Genomic DNA, 20253 nt, shown 5'->3' on the forward strand with positions numbered 1-20253 from the left:
CAAACAGAGTAATGTGTTAACTTCTACCTTAGGAAGGTGTGTTGGTCTAGGAAGCATTTTGGAGAGGAAACAAGGTCCTGACTGATATATACATATGGAATAGAGAGCCAGGGAAATTATTTATTTAGCACAAGGCACAGTTTGAATTGTCTTATATACATAATCTTATTTATTATACACAACAACTCTGTAAATTAAATCCCATACTCCTACCTTAGAGAGACAGTGGGGAAGGAATTAATATTTATTACTGTGTAACAGGTACTGTACCAACTTTATATATGTTCTTGCTTAATACTCAGAACAGTGCAGGAATGTAGGTCTTATTATTGCTGTTTTACATATGAAAAAGCGTAAGTTAAAGAGCAAATTTAATTTGCTGAAGGTCACAGACGCAAAATAATAGTCAAAACAGAATTTGAACCCAAGCTTGTTTGTTCTTGCTCCATAATGTGGCAAAGGTCCCTTTAGGTCAGAGAAAATGTGAATTTAAGGAGTTACAAACAAACTTGGCAGAACATCAGACCTTTATTGAACATATTATTCTACCTGCTGTACACAAGATTCCACGTGTAGAGAAGCTGTTGTCTAAGGGGGTCTATAGAAGTCAAATATATCTTGGTGTTTGGGAAAAATGGGCATTATAATGGAAAAGTGACAAAAAAATCATGTGAAGTCTTCCTATATTTCACTTTTTACAAGAGTTTTCAATTATGTACAAGTTAGAGATAGATGGGAAGAAAAATCGATGTACAGAAAGATGATAGATTCAAATAAATAAATTATCCACAGATTTTCAAAAAGCATAGAATTATTTCAATGTCTTTGCTTTCAAATTACAATGCAAAAGATCTCTATTGAAGAGTAACGTGCATAATAACTTACCTAGTAAACTCTGTTATTTTTAAAGGAGATTTTTAATTTTAAACTTTCATTAATATTACATGAGAGTATCTTATCATAGTCACACCCAAGCAGTTAAAATGTAGGGTGAATGAAATAACATAATATTTAAAAACCCCGGATCTTAGATCCTATAATGATTTATTTATGAGCCATCTGGTTGTACAAATATGATATTATGGTCAGATGTGCTCTATATGCATGGAAAGAAACAATTATTCAGAAAGAAATAATTAGGTTTTTATGAGTTACATCCCAAGGCAAGCTGTAGGATTTAGGTAACAGACTTTTCTTGCAAGTGAAAAGTCATATAAATATATATTTTAATGTATATAATAGAATATTAGCATATATATATATGTTTATATACATACACACACACACCTATTACATCACTTCACCATAGTAAGAGAAACTTATAAATACAACATTTTATCTAGGGGATTATAAATGCAAACAGATACAGTGAGTATGACTCATTCTGAGTTCTTAAGGGATGGCAGGGGAGCCCAAGGGACTATGGCCTTCCATTTCTGTTATTACCACCATTAATCAATTTTTACCTCCCCATCTGTCACATGTCTATAGTGGACATACACAAATGCATATGTAGGGTTATATGTGGGATGGGGTGGGAGATGGTGTGAAACCACTTCAGTTTCTTTTTGATGAAATCCTAATTCAAGTAGTGTTCATATGTGGATGAAATTAATTAACTTCCCAAACAAGTAGAAGGGATATAAATTATAACAAGCCAAAAGTCTTTTTTATAATTAAAAAATAGAACTCTCTTGACTATAGCCAAAAATCAAAATGAAAAATATTCTCCAATCTGAAATCACTGTTGCAAGCCAAGGCAACTAAAATGAAAAGCAAAATTTGGAACAACTTCAGGACATCATGGACGTAAATGTGATAATAAGTTGAAAATACACTAGATCATAACATATAGTACATATGTTGTACACTGTACAGTTCCAGGATGCCATTTACATTTTCTATGATTTTTATGGTGCTTCTCACCACCATCAAGTTGTGTAACATGGAAACCTTATCAATTTATACATTATGGGCCTCTATTATATCTATAACAGTGAAAATAAAAACTTAACAAAGGCCTATGGAAGTGTCAGATACTTGAGCTCTACACAACAGCAATTATGAATACCATTTATATTTGTTTTTATATTAATAACCTATTTCTTTTTTACTATGCAAATGAATAATATTATCATCAGTTGAACAATGTAAATTTAGATCATCTGTACTACCAAATGAATATACATAGAAAATAGATATTGATTCTCACCTTAGGGAAAATTTGTTTTATTTACCCAAGAATTTTTTTTGGGGGGGGGGCCGGTGGGCAGAAGCACTCAAATATTTGCAAGTATTTATTATTTCCTCCAAACATCCATATGATTCAAATAATTTATATCAGTGTGCACATAATGAGGTTTATGTCTAACAGGAAACCATAAAGGATATAGTGCAGAATTTATTAATAATATTCTATTTCTGTGTATTTATTTCCTGTAGAGTATAACAAAACCGTCAACATCCTTTATTTCACCAAGTCTCTCATTTCTGTTTGTCCTGGCATAAAGAGATCATTATACCACTTCTTCACTCCAGGCCACACTCTTTCAAATTTTAAAACTACCTGTGAAAAATAGGTGTTTGATTCCTGTTCGGATCTACCCAACACTGATGAGACTATAAACCTCCTTATATAATGATGGAGTAGATTATGTATATAGCTCCCAAGAACCTGAGATACAGGGCTACCAGGCATCAAATAGAGTGGAAACTATTGGGGCCACAGATGTAAATTTATTTCAATAGACACTTCCCTTGTTTGCTTATTATAAATATTTTGATACTAAATATCAATTGAATATAGAATATTATCATTTTCTTACATGGTCTTGATAATTATATTTTCTTATTTAGAAGACTTTGTATATTATATACAAATAGTTTCAAGTTTCAAAGTTTGAATAAAACATTTAAACTTCTAAAGAACATGGGGCAGAGAGAGTTTATAATATATCTAGCTATCTAAATTGAAGGGACTATATGTAAATAAATAAATAAATAAATAAATTGAAGGGACAAATGGGCAATTCAACAACAGTATTTGGATACTTCAACACCTCACTTTCAATAATGGATAAAGCAACTGAGCAGAAGATTAACAAGGAATAGAAGATGTGAACAACATTATAATCTATTTAGACCAAACAGACATCTGTAGAACACTCCACCCAACAACATTTGAATACTCATTCTTCCCAATTGCAAGTGAAACACACTTTAGGATAGACCATACTTTAAACCATAATATAAGGCTCAATAGATTTTAAAAGATTGAAATCATATAAAATATGGTCTTCTACCACAATGGAATTAAATTAGAAACTGGTAAATTCACAAATTGGTGAATTCACAAATGCGTTGAAATTAAACAACACATTCACTCTTAAATAACTAATGGGTCAAAAAATAGTTCACAAGGGAAATTAGAAAATACTTGAGATGAATAAAAATGAACGCCACAACACACCAAAATCAAATTCTGATAAAGCAGTACTTAAAGGGAAATTTATATCTACAAATGCCTGTATTTTTAGTTGTTTCTTTAAATTCCTTTTGGCTTTTATTTTTTTTAAAGATTTCATTTAATTATTTGAGAGAGAGAGAGAGAGTGCGGGAGAGAGCACAAGCAGGGGGAGATGCAGAGGGAAAGGGAGAAGCAGACACCCTGCTGAGCAGGGTGCCCAATTCAGGCCCTGATCCCAGGACCCTGGGATCGTGATCTGAGTCCAAGGCAGACACTTAACTGACTGAGCCACCTAGGCACCCCCAAATGCCTATATTTTAAAAAAATAAAGATTTCTGACCCATAACCTAAATTGTCACCTGATAACACTAAAAACAAAAGAGCAGGGGTACCTGGGTGGCTCAATCAGTTAATCAGCCAACTCTTGATTTCAGCTCAAGTCGTGATCTCAGAGTCATGAGATCAAGTCCCACATGGGGCTCCACGCTCAGTGCGGAGTCTGCTTGAGATTCTCTCTCTCCTTCTGCCCCTCCCCCTGCTTGTGTTCACTCTCTAAATAAATAAATAAATAACTTAAATCTTAAAAAAAAAAAAAAGAGCCACATACTAAGCTTAAAGTAAGCAGAAGTAAAGAAATAATACAGATTGGAGAGGAATAAATGAAACTGAGATTTAAAAACAATAGAGAAAATAAAACCAAAAGTTGGCTCTTTGGAAAGCTCAACAATTAACTCTGCATTTTAAACTTAATTTCTGATTGAGGAATCAATTCTTTAATTTCCTGCTTCAAGAATTATATGTGTGAGCTAGCAGGTGGGAAGTATGTTCTTGGCCTTGGAGACTTAACTGGTATTCTTGAAAGCACATGGCAGAATAAATTTATGGCAGTGTAAATATAGTTAATGAGAAAACATTTTGGATGGACTGGATATATTGATATCTTTAGGATCCAAGTCACAAGAACAAATTCACTCCAAATATGTAAAATAATTCCTAAGGAAAGGAATTAATTATAGGGACAGTTCTATGTGTTTCTTCTCAGGGATGGGGATGGTAGTTGAGATGAGGTATACAAGTAGCTGAGAGGTACAGCAGCTGAGAGGTAAAAAAAATAAAATAAAATTCCACAAAATTTGCTGTGATTCTCTGGTTAGCAAACCTGAGCAAGAACAATGACCCAGTTTTGTTTTTTTTTTTTTTGAAGTACTGGTCATTTTTCCATAAACAAGTTTGTCAAATTACAACTATCTTTCTATCGCCATTTTCTATAAATCAGGATTTTTATCAATCCTGATCACAATTTTTATCAATTGAATGATAAAGAAAATATACATTTCCTGGTTCTCATTATTCTACTTACAGATTAGGGATATAGCCCTACTTATAGTTACCAAATATTTATCAATATTACCAAAAATAAGCTAATTGGATTAGATCAACTACTAGAAAGTAAATAATGTGAACAGGCAATTTCTTTTAATGTTATGCCTCAATACCTAGGAGAGTGCCTGGCATATGAAAGATATTCAACGAATATTGGTTGAATGAATTGATAGTATCCACATGTCAGCTCAATATATTTGACACAGAAAAGATATAGTACTTAAATAAATTATCAACTAAGTAATCAAAAATTTTCATCTAAAGAACATATAATACTTCATTCAGTAAGATGCAATACTTAAAAATTTGTCAGGGACTGTAGACTTGTTACCATGATTTTGTCTGAATTTTTGTGCTGTATTTTATTCATTATATCTTGTTACATAACATAACAGTATCACCACAGGCTTGGCTTAAAACAACACACGTTTATTATCTCACCGTTTCTCTGCATGGCTTTGCTGTGTCCTCTGCTTATGGGTCTCACTCAGGAAACTGTAGTCTTGATGTTAGCTAGGACCAGATTCGGTATCTGCAGGATTCAGTAGGTCGGATATTCCTCCTTGATCACATGGTAGTTGGAAGCATGCTATTCTTTGGACGCTGGACTGAGTTTCTTTGTGGGCTGTTGTCACATGCTCAGATCCTAGAGGTCACCTGTAGTTCCTTGCCATGTGGGGTTCACCAGCATGGTTGCTTGAGAGAGAGAGAGAAAGAGAGACTAAAGTAAGATGGTACTACAATTATATGTAATATAGTCACATTCACATAATCCAAATATTCTGTCTCCTTTTTCATTCTACTGGTTAGAAGTAAGTCACAGTCTTGCCCATAGTCAAGGTGAAGGGATCATACAAAGGTCTAACACTAAAACGCAAGAAACATGGCAGCCGCCTTAAAAGTTTGTCACATGTATGTAGGGGAAAACCTAGAGGCTGTTTACAAATAACATTTCTGTTATACTGAAAGTTAGAAGAAGAATAGGAACTCATATTCATCTTAGAAGTTATAGCTTATCTTAAAGTATGTATGAAAAAGGATCGAAAAAGAATGTTATGATAGTTGACATCGGAATTGTTAGGAAATTTGGAAAGGATTTTTGAGAAGCCAAAATAATGTAATTAGATCAGAAAATTAACAGCTAAAAGGTAAATAACTTGTTTACTTCTCCCAGCCTCAGTTGACCCACTGCCCATAGACATGGAGGGCTTGCTTCCCTCCAAGATGTGCACTGACAATGCAGAAATTAGTAATGAGAAAGGACGAGAAAAAGTACATTAAGTTGCAGAGTGAAGGTGTTAAGACTTAGGCAAGCCTTAAATTTTAAATCATAGGGAAAAAATATTCAAGAGAAAAGAGAGGGGAACTTAGTCTGTGTTAATGAAGCAGAAAGAAATATGTTTCAAAAAAAGAGAATGAAATTAGAACCTTAGGTAATCTCCCAAAATGTGGAAGACTCAGAATATAGTTAAGGCTGCTTAAGACCCTGATTAAAGAAAGAAAGTCCCCCTGCTGAGATGAGTCTTTGCTGCAAAGAGAAAGTGTTGGTCCAAAGCTGATAAGTAGCTCTCACATGAGCAGGAAGCTGAGCTTCATGCAGCTTCTTCTAGATGTAGACACAGAATGGTAACTGGCTGTGCTTTCAAGCCTGTTTGATGATTCGCAGGGATTGTGTTTATTAAATCAAGTGTTTGAAAATTCTTACAGACAAAGAAAATATTTTGAATTTGAAAGCAATTTAAGCTGTTTGGAGGTGTTTATTTAAAGTGACACTTTAAATGGGATTAATCATTAATTAATCTAAGGCTTCTTAAAAGTAGTTACATATTTATGGATTTAAAATAGAATAAAATTTATCAACTGAACATTAAATTTTAAGAAAGAGCTAAGGTTTTGAATTTGTAAATCTACTAAATTTAGTACCAAATATCAATAGAATACAAAGGGTTTTTTTCTAAAATAGTAGCTGTTAATTTTTATTTATTTAATTCATTTATTTTTAAGATTTTATTTATTTATTTGAAAGAGAGAGAGAGAGAGCAAGAGCAGGGGGAGGGGCAGAGGGAGAGGGACAAGCACTCTCCCCGCTGAGCGCGGAGTCCAACTCAGGCTCAATACCAGGACACAGAGATCATGACTTGAGCCGAAATCAGACATTTAATTCACTGAGATACCTGCAACATGCGATACTATAAGTCACCTAAAATATGGATTCAGAACTATGGAAAATATTCTTTCACATTAACATTGGGTAACCATAATGTTGAAGAGATATTTTTCCTCAAATGCATGCATCATTTTTTTTTCTGAACCTATCCCCATACTCAGAGGGATGCAGTATGCTGGTAAGGATTAACTTAAGGTCAGCTTCTACTGAATCATACAAAATGGTTTCCATATTGGCAAATGGGATCCTATTACCTAAAGTAAGGGGAGGGGTACAGAGTGTATGAGCTTTGTTAGTGTATAAACAAATTACCAGAAGTTTAACAGTTCAAAACAACCCGCAATTGATTATTTCACAGTTTCACGGGTTGGGGAGTTCAAGCATAGCTTGTTGAATCCCTTGTACAGAGTCTCAAATGGCTGTAGGCACGGGCTTGTTCTGGGCTGTGCTCTCATCTGAGGCCCCCAGGCTTCTCCCAAACTCAAAGGGCTGTTAGCAGAATTCACTCACTTGCAGTGAAGGACTCCTGGTGGATCGCTTCTTCAAGGCCATGAAGAGCAGGATGTCTGCAATCCTAGGATAATCTCTCTCATGATTAATTTTATAATAATCCACCTCACCTTGCTTAAATGACATAGAAAAACAAGAAAATTTTCTTAGAGTACATTTTTTTCCAAAATGATACATTTATTTACTGTAAGCTTAAGTGGAAAGGTAGTTGATTTTTACTTGGTGTCTTCTGTATAACTGATATTGCTAATGTTGATTAAACAGATTTTATATCATAATTAGTAACAGTCTATTTGTGCCCAAAGAAAAGTGAAATTGTCACAGTGATATAAATTTCAATGTGCAAAAACAAAGCTACAATGATTAAATATGATATTTTCTCTTATCAGGAATAAGCTCAGAGATAATCCAGATGGTGGAAAATATTAAAATGTAAAAAGGGAGATATTTTTAAATTTAACTCTGTCAGTGCAAAATATTCTTCTAATTTTATTTTTGAAAGATCACTCTTGAAATGAGCAGAGAAGTCTGAAAAAGAAAATATTTATTGAGCAACTGTTCATAATAGCCTACCATATTACAAAGATACTGAAAAAATATGTATACTATATAGAGGCAGAACATTTAAGTAAAGTTTTATGTCCACAGGAATTTGGCTTGGGAAATAAAACTTTTTTACATTTCCGCAGAAAGCAGGTTTTGCAACCTATCAAAGAGTTAAAAATGTCCCTATTAACATATGTAGTTTTTCTGTGATATAAGTCAAACAATTAAAAAAATATCATGGTAGGTTTTTATAATAACCTTAGCTGGAATTCCCTGATACTGGTGAGAAGTCATTCCTGACACTCCGGTAGCAATTTGCATATGATTAAAAGCAATGTTTTTGCATTTCATTCTGAACACTTATTTTTAACTTGTCAAATGCTGCTCTAAGAGAGAGTGGTCCTGCATACTTCTGAAGATCAAGAGCAATGCTATCACAGCAAAGGCGATCAATTGGCCTGAATATGACCAATGATTTCTAAAGCTCAGGTCAAAAAGGATTTTTTAATGTATGGAACAAATATGCAAAATAAAAATTATAGAAGGATTAGAAATGTAATTGATATAAATTCATGTAAAACAAAGTATTTAAAGATAGTCTGAGCCCTTGAAAACACAAAGGAAAATAGACTTTCTCCTATAGGTAAGGTTTAGCTAACCTCATAATGAGAGCATAATCCTTTTCGCTGTGTGAGATCATTTATTCACTTTCATTTCAAGTCATATTCCTTTAGCTGATACAGAATTTACATATGTCTCCTCATTCAAATGTGTCATTAAGATGCAGGCTATGTTACAGGGCTTGGAAATGATCTTCAGACATCTGTCTCTGGAACACTTAAGCTAGCTACTCCAAACAGACCCTGGACACTTCTCATCAGAATATGTCCCTGATGCTGATCATTAGCATGAGAAATAACTTAAAAGCAGAATTTTATCATTGTGTGGGTAAGGTCAACTCTGTCAAGTTTATGGAAGCAATGAAACACACACTTGGCAACTCTAGGGAACAATGTTCCTATTTTGCATTGTCATACCTACCAAGAAGCACATAGAACATTCTGGAAAAGAAAGGGAGAGATGGAATTTTGATCTAAAAACCTAAAATTGATGCAGGAAGATTTCACTTTCATCTAATTCATAGCATCCTTATTGGTCTAATCTAGCTGGGAGCAGGGAGTGGAGCTATAAAGGATACAGGATTTAACATTTATGGAAATCTCTTTAAAACTAATGATCTAGACTATCAAATAGAAAAAAATCACTTATGAATTACAGACACAAAAGAGTTTGTGTGTTTGTGTGCCTAAACGACTGATTATTAAAAATATGGAGAAAGCTGACTTATTTGCCTAAAGTAAATTGATAATTAAAGCCCCTGAGCCTGTTGTGATCTCTTGTATTAGTTTTCTATCACTGCTGTAGCAAATTCTCATAAACATAAAACAACAACCCAACAACCGTCCATCACAGCTCTGTAGGTTGGCTGACTGGGTGGACTTGACTGGATTCTGAACTTAGGGTCTCACAGTGCCAAAATCACTATGTGAGCTAGGCTGGACACATAGCTGGAAGCACTGGGAAAGGAAAGAAGGAAGGAAGGAAGAAAGGAAGGAAGGAAGGAAGGAAGGAAGGAAGGAAGGAAGGAAGGAAGGAAGGAAGGAAGGAAGGAAGGAAGGAAGGAAGAAGATAAAGAAAGAGGGGGGGAGGGAGGGGGAGGAAGGGGGAGGAAGGCAGGAAGGAGGAAAGAAGGAAGAAATCTGCTTCCAAACTCATTTAGGTTTTTGGCAGAATTCAGCTCCTTGTGACTGTAGGACTGAGGTTCTTTCCTTGCTGGTTTTCACCTAGGAGAGTCTCTTAGCTTGGTAAGACTACCTATGTTCCTTTTCAGGTGGCCCTCTCAATCTTCAAAGCTAGCAATGGCACATCAGGTCTTTCTCAAGCTTCATATCTCCCTGACTTCTGCCATCAGAAGCTGCTTTTAAGGGCTCGTCTGATTAGATCAGGTCCATTCATATTATCCCTAGAATCAACAGCATCATATAGCATAACATAATCATGGGAGTGGTATCTCTTTATATCCATAGGTTCTTGGGATTAGGACTGGACATCTCTAGGGGAGCATTTTAGAAATTTTGCCTATCACACCTCTTTTCAAGGAATCCATGACATCCCAAAGCAGCTACTTTATTTCATAGTCTTTATTGTATTTTTACTTCTGTTCTCTATGCCAAAACTGTTGAATCAGCTAATACATCCCCTTTCATCAGTATCCTATCAGCTCTCTATCTGTGAAAGTTTTAACAATTTCCTCATTAACATTTTCCTCATGCAACTATCAAGGGTCTGTCTACTCTCAGTGATGGGATCCTCACTGTTGGTTGGATAGTGAATGTTTTGTCAGTAAAATCCCCTTTTATGATCTGCTCCTTAGAGTCATTTCTGGTATCAATTGTCTTAGAAGAGCTCCACTGGAAAGAGACTCTGAGACAGAGACTAAATGCAGAGACTTTACTGGGGAGTGTTCTCAAGTAATACATTTAGCAGGAAGTAGGAAAGATAGAACTGGGCAGAGGGAGAAACTAGTATTTGATGTAGTCGTAAAGGAGGTCTCAGTTGATCCTACATCAAGTTCTGGAGCTAGGGTGACCCTTCAAGGCATGATGGCTGGGCCTTTGTATCCCCACTTTAGCCAGTCCTAGGAGGTGATTCCCTGCAGCAGTGAGCAATTCCCAGTGAGGCATCAGCTGGGAGTTCCCAGCAGCTGATAAGGCAGAACACTACACTATCTACCAACACTACGGTACCTACTGATATTACAATACCAACGCTATAGTACCTACTACCACTACAGTATCTCCCAACACTGCAGTACCTACAACACTACAATAATTACCAACACTATAGTATCTATCAACACTACAATCTCTACCAACACTACTATATCCACTAAATCTGCTGTATTTACCTCCAGTACAGTCTCTTCTAATGCTACCATATCTGCTAACATTACTCTATCTATCAAGACTACCATATATACTAACACTGTGGTACCTACTAACAGTATAGTATCTACTTATACTATAGCACTTACTAACACTAGTATCTATACCATTGAGGGAAGAAATTATCTTCTTTGCTCAACTGGAAGTTTCCTAAATTCTATTCTAAATTAGAGAAAATATTCTTGATTTTAGAATGCTTACTTTGTATGAAAGCAAAAATGCATCACATTTGGTTGCCATCAGGATAGACAAAGTACCGGGGTGCCTGGGTGGCTCAGTCGGTTAAGCATATGACTCTTGGTTTCAGCTCAGTCATGATTTCAGGGTCCATGATCTCAGGGTCATGATTTCAGGGTCCTGAGATCGAGCCCTGCATCAGGCTCACCTAGGGCCCCTGTGTTGGGCTCTCCACTGGGTGTGGAGCCTGCTTAAGATTCTCTCTCTCACACTTTTTCTGCCCCTCCCCCACCATGTGTGCTCTCAATCTCTCTCTCTAAAAAAAAAAAAAGATAGACAAGTAAAATAACAATATAACAATAGACATGATAATTATAAGAAACTAAGTCCTTTCTGATAAGAATCTAGCTTTTATTTAAAAAAATTTAAATGATAAAATTTTTTTTTCCTTTTAATCCCACTTACCGAACTACATAAGTATCACTTTCCAACAAAGATGTGTTTATTTCAGATTTAAATTCAGTGGAGCCAAATGCATTAATAAAGATTCCCAATGCTAGAGACCTAAGCTTTAGCCCTTTCTATTCAGTGTGACCTTGAAGAGGTCATTTAATTTGATCCTTTTTTCCCTCATTTTTAAAATGAAAATATTGGGATAGTTCATTTTTAATGCTCTTTCCAAGTCAGCAACCATAAGCTGGATAATTGATTTTATTCCCTTTGTGAAAAATTCTTCTCCCTGATGCTTAGATTTCACAATCTGTTTCCCGTGTTTGTCTTCTTCACCCCTTGAGCAGCCTTGACTTGAGATATAAGGCCACCCCCATACAAGCTGTTCTGATCTGCCAAGCTGTCCACTCTCCACCTCATCAATGAGTAAGTGTGTGTGTGTGTGTGTGTGTGTGTGTTATTTACATATCCTGGCAGTAGAAATTCACAGGATTCTTTCCTTTAAAGAATTTCCTGTGTATGAGCTAGCACCTCAATTAGCCATGGGAAGATTTTGAAGCTCCAAAAGGAGAAAGCTTCTAACAGCAAATATAAAGAACGTTCTTGTGTTAAATAGGCAAAAACTTTTTTTTTTCTAAAGTGATTCACTTGGATCCTAAGAATTTGACTTCTATCTTTGACTCTGGCTAATTTTTAGGGAATTTACTGGCTCCGAAGGGAAAGGCCTTAGCTCTGCATATCAGTGTTCCAGTGCTAGAAGCCATCACACACCTTCATGACCATGTTCCCTTCCCACTCACTTTTCTTTCAATCATCTGCTGCTTTCTCCTATGATTGAAAATATATATATATATATTTATAAAAAAGAAATAATCTCACCAACCAGAGGTGAACACTGGTAACATTCCAGTGTGTTTTTACTGTTATGATGCTTTCTCATGCACTCAGTGTTAAGATTTTGTGTCATTACGAACCATGAGAGATGATGGACTCTGAAAAACAAACGGAGGGTTCTAGAGGGGGGGTGGTAGGGGGATGGGTTAGCCTGGTGATGGGTATTGAGGAGGGCACGTTCTGCATGGAGCACTGGGTGTTATGAACAAACAATGAATCATGGAACACTGCACCAAAAACTAATGATGTAATATATGGTGATTAGCATAACAATAAAAAATAAAAAAAAAGATTTTGTGTCATTAAATAGCTGAGCCTTTCAACTTGAAATTGTTTTTACTGTTTCAAGAAAAAAAGTAGTTCTGTGATAAAAAATCAGATTAAGGAATGTACTAAGATAGCTAGAATATATTTCTGTATTTAAGGGGACTTGATAGAGATTAAGTAACACTGTATTAATTTCAAAGGCAGAATGTCCTAACTGGTAAGACCACAAATCAGAGAAAACTGGCTTCAAATTTTGGCTTTTCCACTTCTAAGATATCTGACTTCTGGCAAATTGCTCAATTTTGCTAAATAATTTCTACAGTGATAAAAAGAAAATACATATTTCTTAGAATATGTATCAGAATATTTATAAAACTTATCTTATAGATTCCAAGAATGGAAATGTGTTCAGTACATATTTTGTCAGAGTAATAGTAATAAGAAAGTCGAATACTGATCTAGCACTTACTAGATGTCAGGTAGTGTTCTAAGCACCTTATATGTATTACCTCTATTATGTCTCACAACATTTTTATGAAGCAGGTACTGTTATAATAGAAGCCCCATTTTACAAGTTAGTTTAGGTAAGTGAAGAAAAGAAAGGTTAAGTAACTGGCTCCAGTTTACACAGCTGGTAAGTAAGCAAGCCAAGATTTGGATACAGTCTGTGCCTTTAACCATTAGTCCAAATCATTGAAGTTGTTTAATCAATTGTATTAGTTTCATATTTGACTAAAACTTCATATATTAAGCCTAACTTATTTAAGGTAAAAAGTATTACCTAGAAAAAAGTGGTTTCAGTTTATCTAGTTTGATGACTAAATAAGATTGATGCAGAGATGTATTTGTGATTGGCTCATCAATTTTATCATCTGCTTTGAGAATGTTTGAAACAGTGTGAATGTTTAGGTAATATACATATTAACCTGAAATTATGGTCATACTATTAATGTATACTTTTATAGAGATATGCCTGGGTTAGCATCAATTCTATATTATTAAAGCCCATATTAATAAAGGGTTGAGAGCCAAATTCTAACTTCAGGGTACATATTCAATGCTGTGGACATCTGTGAGTTTGGGTAGTGGTCCAGGATCCACCCACTTCCTTCTGGCAGCAGCATCTTGACTTCCCTTTAAGAAACAGCTTCCCCCTTTCTCTGAGCGCATGTGGTTTAGGCATGGTCATGCCTCCCTTCTGGACATGGGAGTGGACCTATGAACCACAGAGTAGGAGACAGCACATCTTCTACCCTGCTCCTTTTTGTCATACCCTTGCCCCACTGATGCAGTAATGGACTAAAGGGTGACCTAAGCCAAGAAGTGAGTCATGATGCTTAGACATGTTGATATTGTTCAGAGAGATGCATTTTCTTTCCTATCTGATTTACCAAACTGGAAAGATGTGAACTGGCAGCTTCAGAAGACCACTACTTGGAGAAGGAAACAGAGGTCAAAAAATGAGAAAAGAGAAGCTGAACCCTGGTGCTCTAGCATGCATGGAATAAATGATTTTTTTAAATGAATGTTTGAGGACATAATTAAGTGAAAATGGAAAATTCGGAGGCTTTGGGTCTTGTACTTACAGCTGGGTAGAGCAAGAACAGGCAGGAACAAAGAACTCTGATGTCAGGGTGCATCAGTAGCTAGTATAAAGCAACCCTATTTTCATGCCTGCAACAAAATATACAATCTTGTGAGATCAGTTCATTGTATGCTAGACACTCACAAAAGGATATGTTCCAATCTCTCTTGGTAATTGTTATTTGGAGAAAAATTATTTTATATATTTATTATCACATAGACACATACTGATACACATATTTTGAAGTTTATTTTACTTAAAAATGCTGAGTTTTAATATATTTTCTTTATGAATATAATTAAAAGTATAACTTAAATCACAACATTGTGAAATTCATAATATAATGACAATGGATATATATGATGAGTAGTAGAAAGATCTTTTTGTTCATCTCCCAATGAAAAACAATAAAAATGAAATTAAAATAATTTGAAATCTTTTATTACTTCAATCTATGTGACAATTTACTGAAGTTTTAGAGAAAAAGAGCAGGAACATCTTAAAATAAAATTTTCATATAATTATGCCTATTTAGCACTGCAACAATTTTTATATTAAAGTAATATTTTTTAATGAAATCTTGCTGCATATGCAAGTTGTGAAAAAATACCGGTACTAAAATAGAACGCATTTTTATTTCACAGAGAAAAAAATCACTTTCTTTCCAATGACTTGCCTTACTTTTTCCATACACTCCTCCCAGCTAAATTGCTTAAACTCCCAGTAGAACTTCATGCCCCCCTGAAGCTCCCAGTCACTCCTGCCTGTGAGCAGGGAGCATTAGAGTAGTGGTTCAGCTGGGTTAAGAGAGCCGGCATCTGTCCGCATTGCTGCTGTGTCTGGTCTGACCTGGCATCCAATGCTGGATACTATCCCCTCTCTACTTTGCCTTGGAAACAAGCCTCCTCTTTGAACAATCTACCACACCAATTCCAATCAATTGACTCAGCCTTATTATCTGTCAACATTTCTCTGACTTAATAAGCTACTAAATAACCCATTTCTCCTGTTTTGTTTTTTACTGGTGTGTCCAGGACTAAGCCCTAAGTCATTACATGATCAGGGTCGTGTGTCCTACTACTTGACCTCATCAATAGTGACTGCCATCCTAGTCATTTGTTTCAGTGCTTTGTAGAAAACAGTTACTGTGCCAAATAGCAGTGATATTAATGAAAATAAACTTAGATTCTTTCTTTTATTTTAAAGATTTATTTTTAAGTAATCTCTACACTCAACATGGGGCTTGAACTCACAACATGAGATCAAGAGGTGCACATTCTACTAACTGAGCCAGCCAGGCACCCCAGATTATTTCTGATCTTCAGGAGCTCATCATCTAATGGGGAACAAAACATGTTACAAAACGAGAGATCTTATACCATGAGAGGTACAGTGAGAGTGTCTAACATGCATCCATTTTCCACGCTTAGTCAGTAAGTTGATGCAGTCAACTGACAACCACAGAAGGCCATTGTATAACAGAGTATTTTAAAGCTTGACAATACAAAAATAATGGTATGGAGGACAGAAGTTGGAAGAAGGAGAAAAAGAGATAACACAGGAATACTTCATCTTACCTAGAGACAAGTCATGATATAACGTCAAATACTGATGAATAAAGGAAGTAGAGGGTCAAGTAAATTAAGTAGATGAACAAATCTAACCAACTAAAAGTAAATATGTTAACTATCAGGGAGTAAAAGTAAGGCAGAAGTCAGTTTTCATGTTTAATAAATGGAGGCAATCAATATCGTTAAAAATTAATAAATCATGAAATGCAGATATTACTTAGGAAAACATATTAGGAAGAGAATCATTAGAAAAAAATACCACAGAAACGTTTAAAATTGAAACCCCCTGAAGATTGGGGTTGAGACTGAGTTTGGGCAAAGAAAAGGAGACTTTCACTTTTTATTTAATATCCTCCTCTACTATTTTTGTTATCAAACTTATATATCAATTTAAAATTATTACATTAAATTACAAAATTCAATTATGGAAATAATTTAGGAGCACAAATACCTACATTTGAAATAAGCTGTCTTGGGAAGAAAGTATGTCAAGTCTCTGTTGTAGATACTCTTATTATTAAATTTTATAATTTGAGAGACAGAAGCTTAGTGATTTATTTAAATTGTCCAAATTTGAAAAGGTAACAAAGAAAATTCACATTCAGTCATACCTGAATTCAGAATCTGTGTTCCCCATTTAAACCTCGTGCTTCCAAAATGTGTACTATTCTCACTGGCCTCTGTACCAGCCAGCAACGGCCCTAGCTGCAGTGACTTCACCTACACAGATTTTTTGGTTAATGCTTTTTTGGGGACAACTTCATCACTGAATTATTTACGTGGCATGTGATCCTCTCATGATATATCTTGCCTTTAAATTTATTTCACTTTAAAAACATTTACTGAGGGGCGCCTGGGTGGCTCAGTTGGTTAAGCGACTGCCTTCGGCTCAGGTCATGATCCTGGAGTCCTGGGATCGAGTCCCACATCAGGCTCCCTGCTCAGCAGGGAGTCTGCTTCTCCCTCTGACCCTCTTCCCTCTCGTGCTATCTCTCATTCTCTCTCTCAAATAAATAAATAAAATCTTAAAAAAAATAAAAAAATAGAAACATTTACTGAATGCCATCTATGAAATAAACATTAGTTGGATTTTAAAATGGAACATAAAAATGAATAAGATACTGCTTCAGTCACTCAGAACAGTAAACTCTGTGGTTTAGAGGCAATGGCACATACCAAAGAAGGAAAAATTAGCAGGGTGTCCACTTTTTTATATGACTTATTTCTGGAAACATGAACTAACTTCAAAGTCCAAAAGTCCAAAAAAACTTATCGGTAATGAACATAATTTTTTAATCTCAAAGAGGTAAAAATACTGTTAAAACTCTAATCACGCTATTTATGTCTCAACATTATCAAAAATTTTCCAGAATTTGAACATATTCTTTTCTTTTGTTTATTTGAGGATAGTGGACACACAGTTACATTAGTTTCAGGTATAGAACATAGTAATTTCATAAGTCCATTCATTATGCTACGCACACCACACACTTTAATTTGGTACATTTCCTTGTCAGTTGAAGTCTTAAACAGTTTAAAACTATTGATCATCTTGCTAAGGATGAAATTTCCCATTTTTTGTCAAGTTTAATGATTTCCAAGTTTTCTCAGTTGACAGCAATTTGTGAGTCATTTTCTTATTTTTATCGTTCCATGCCGCCTTGATTTTCATAAAATAATAAGGAAAATATGATAAAGCAATTTTCCAGTTTTTTTAGTAGAACACGTTCTTCAACCCAAACATAATCTAGAAAGCCAACATATAGCATGGCTATAAATAGAACCTCTGTCATCTTCTCTCCTTGTCTCCCTTGAATATCTTTAAAGAACTCTGCGGAAACTCAAGGCCACAAGGAAACCAGCATGAAGTTATCTACAATGACATACTGAAATGTGGGCTTACAGAAACCTCACTATTCCAAGATGGCAGAACTTCTATATGGAACTATTGGCTGTTACAGCAGGCCACCAAAAGATAGGTCACAAAATAGGCTGAATGGGCATATTTTAAAACACTGAGTGTCAATGTTTAATATCCTGATGTTAATGGATTGTTTAATGGAAGGTCAAAAGTATAAGTTCAAGGACCACTTATATGTGGGAAACATATAGACATCCACTGGCAAGGGCCAACGTTATGGCAGGATTCTAACATAGACAGGTGGACTAAGACTAGAGAAATAAGCACTTCTGTATTTCTTGGCTCTTCCATGTTTTCCTCCTTAATCATTATTTTCATCTGTTTACATTTTTAGTCATCTTTGTCTTTCCTATTCCATCTATCCTGTACTCCTTTGCTTTTAGAGTAGCAATAGTTAGGCTTTTATTTATATCCATTATCCAAAAGAGAAAAAAAAAAGAAAGAGAGAAAGAACTTATCTTTTCGTCAGCAAACAAGGAGCTATTCTCTTATTTTTGAGTCATCAATTATTTTTACCGTTACCTACTGTAATATTTCATCTCTAGTCCTATCCATATTCCAGATAATTTAAGTTAGAAGGGTCTAGGTACCTCTATATGGATGCCTACTGTCTGACAGTCACTAAATAGAAACAAAATAAAACTTCATCAATCCTCACCTACTTTGCCATTTGCTTTGATAGAAGCAATGTGATTTATTGGAAAGAATATGGGGAAGCAAAGGAACATGAAGCATTCATTTTATTCTCTTGAAAGGTTTTCCCCTCAGTGTTTCTTGTTTTATTTTAATGGCTCCACCAATTACCCGGATGAGACAACTCATCAACTTTCTCTATCTATCCCCCGTATCATATTGATTATTAAATCCAGTTTATTATATTTATAGTATTTCTTAAAATTATCTTCTCCTGTCTTTCTTCACTGAAACTAACCCAACTTGGCTACTCACGATTCATTTTCTCCACTATATTTTTTCCCATGACAGGTTTCCATTCCACTAAATTTGATTCTCTCCAGACCACCTACAATACCATAACTGGTTTTACCATATTGCATTCAAAATCTGATATTATTCCATTACTCAAAATGCTATAATAACTCACCAATGAAATAGGAAGACACTGAAAATTCTGGCTTCTTTCTGCCACCCTCTTTAGATTTACTTGCTCCTTCCTCCGCACCTTTGCACAGATGTTTCACACTCTCTGAAATGGTTTTCTTCCACCCAGCAGTCTCCTAGTCTTTCTTCAAGAATCAGTTCTAGGGGTGCCTGGGAGGCTCAGTCGGTTAAGCATCTGCCTTCAGCTCAGGTCATGATCTCAGGGTTCTGGGATGGAACCCGTGTCGTCGGGCTTCTCCCTCTCCCTCTGCACCCAACCCTCCCCCCCACGATGCATGCTCGCTCTCTCTCTCAAATAAATAAATAAAGTCTTAAAAAAAGAGTCAGTTCTAATGTCAGTCACTCGGTGAAACTTTCATTGTCTCTTCCAAACCAACTTATGGGCCTTTAGCCTATGTTTACATTAACATTTGCACATACCTCTATTATAGCAGATCACTCATCATGACATGTGCACTGACTGTCCCTTTATTGGTCTACTAGCTTCTCAAGAGTGCAAAGCATGTCTTTCCCCCTTTGTGCTCCCAAAGACTGCACCAGCAGCGCCTGCCACATAGTAATGCTAAAAAATAAACAAAGAATTTATGAAATCACAAGACATCTTGTTTTCTCATTTTATTTAAATATCTTTTAACTTTAGTGAGAGGGAGCATAATATAGCAGTCTAGATTGTGAGGGGTTCAATTCAAACTCTGGCTTCACCACTCATGAGATGTACAACCTTGAGTAGAATAATATGATGGACTCTGAAAAACAAACTGAGGGTTCTAGAGGGGAGGAGGGTAGGGGGATGGGTTAGCCTGGTGATGGGTCTTAAAGAGGGCACATTCTGCATGGAGCACTGGGTGTTATGCACAAACAATGAATCATGGAACACTACATCAAAAACTAATGATGTAATGTATGGTGATTAACATAACAATAAAAAATTTTAAAAAATTTAAAAAAAAAGAATAATATAGCCTCTCTGTGTTTCACTTTCATTGTATGTCAAATGAGGATGACAATGACACCTACCTCATAAGATGTGTGGCAAAATTATAGGCGCAAATATATATATTAGTTCACTTGGAACAGTACCTGGGATGTAGTAAGGGCTATATAAGGGTTTGCTAATTTTTATTAAAACTACCATTATTAATATTTACCTTATCAGTAAAGATATTTACACAAATTCGGTGTATTTACAAAA

General features: G+C 35.4%; 1 pseudogene; it reads left to right on the forward strand.

The window, feature by feature from the left end:
* Nucleotides 1–20253, forward strand: part of LOC148164423 (elongation factor 1-alpha 1 pseudogene) — a 115843-nt pseudogene that overhangs the window by 89512 nt on the left and 6078 nt on the right.

Source organism: Eumetopias jubatus, unplaced genomic scaffold, assembly GCF_037043125.1.
Source record: "Eumetopias jubatus isolate StellerSeaLion01/CBP00866 unplaced genomic scaffold, mEumJub1_p1.0 scaffold_5, whole genome shotgun sequence".
NCBI lineage: Eukaryota > Metazoa > Chordata > Mammalia > Carnivora > Otariidae > Eumetopias > Eumetopias jubatus.